General features: G+C 49.5%; 1 protein-coding gene across 3 annotated transcripts in view; it reads left to right on the top strand.

Annotated features, from left to right (window-relative positions):
- The window catches only part of LOC104490902 (cytoplasmic FMR1-interacting protein 2), a 44,877-nt gene that overhangs the window by 13,538 nt on the left and 30,215 nt on the right, over positions 1-1,124 (top strand). The window lies entirely within an intron of this gene.

Raw genomic sequence — 1,124 nt, forward strand, 5'->3', positions numbered from 1 at the left:
TGCTTCCCAGTTCGGGTTCACAGGCAGTTCACCGCTCCCATCAGACGCATTTGCAGGCGGTGTTTCACGTCACACCAGGCGCGTGTGAGGCCCCGCTTGTCTTTGTAGCTTTGCAGCGTGATCGGTTATTGCTGTAAGAACTATGTTAGGTTTGGGTATCCTCGGAATGGCGTTTGCAGCCGCAGTCTGAGCTGTGTCTGGCTGCAGTGGCTGATGGGAGGCCCGGCTTTCCCCGTGAGAGGGCCGAACTATGTTAGGTTTGGGTATCCTCGGAATGGCGTTTGCAGCCGCAGTCTGAGCTGTGTCTGGCTGCAGTGGCTGATGGCAGCCCGGCTTTCACCAGTGAGTGGCCTTTCACCCGTGGGACCATAGCACGTGGAAGTCAGTTTTCTCCGGCGTCTAGCCAAGCTGTCTCCTCGGCAGGACAGGAACTAACCTGCAGTCACGTCTCGCCGCTTCTGTCTGCTCCTGCCCTTCCACCCCAGAGGGTCTGGCTTCTCTGCCTGCCATGTGGCTCTCACAGGAACCGCCCTCCCCTGCCCTCCCGAAGGCTCCTTGAAAAGTGCCGATTAATTGTTCACAAGAAATTTGGAAACAACGTGGCAAAACTTCCTGAGCAAAAGGTTTTCAATTGAAAAAAAAGAAAAAAAATCTACAAAATGTAAATTTAAAGAATATTTTTGAAAACTCAATTTAAAAGGGAAAAATTGTCTAAAAATTTGCACCTTTTAATCTCAAATCATTCAAAAAGCACATTTCAATGAAAAGTGTCAGCTGCGCTCATTTTCTCATCTCAAAACCAAGGTAGCTCGCGGGCTGTTTACCTGTGCACAACTTCAATGTCTGTCTTGAACTCTGTCTTACCAGGTCTGTGTGCCGTACCTCACTAACGGATGTTTCTTCCCCACTCACTTGCATTCCCAGCAAATTGCATGGGAGTCCCCACACTAACTCTGCCAAGGTGGTTCTATATAATCCCCATTTCTTACTAATATTGTTTTTGTCGTGTTTTTTCCCTCCCTGTCTCCATGAAAGTGGAATTAATTGGTGTTTTTCCTGCATGGCGCTTTGTCTCTGCACTGTGGACTAGGCTGTGTGTGGCAGGGAGGGCTGGTGCAGCCTTG

The sequence above is a fragment of the Buceros rhinoceros genome, unplaced genomic scaffold (assembly GCF_000710305.1).
Source record: "Buceros rhinoceros silvestris isolate BGI_N320 unplaced genomic scaffold, ASM71030v1 scaffold7883, whole genome shotgun sequence".
NCBI classification, from domain to species: Eukaryota; Metazoa; Chordata; class Aves; order Bucerotiformes; family Bucerotidae; genus Buceros; species Buceros rhinoceros.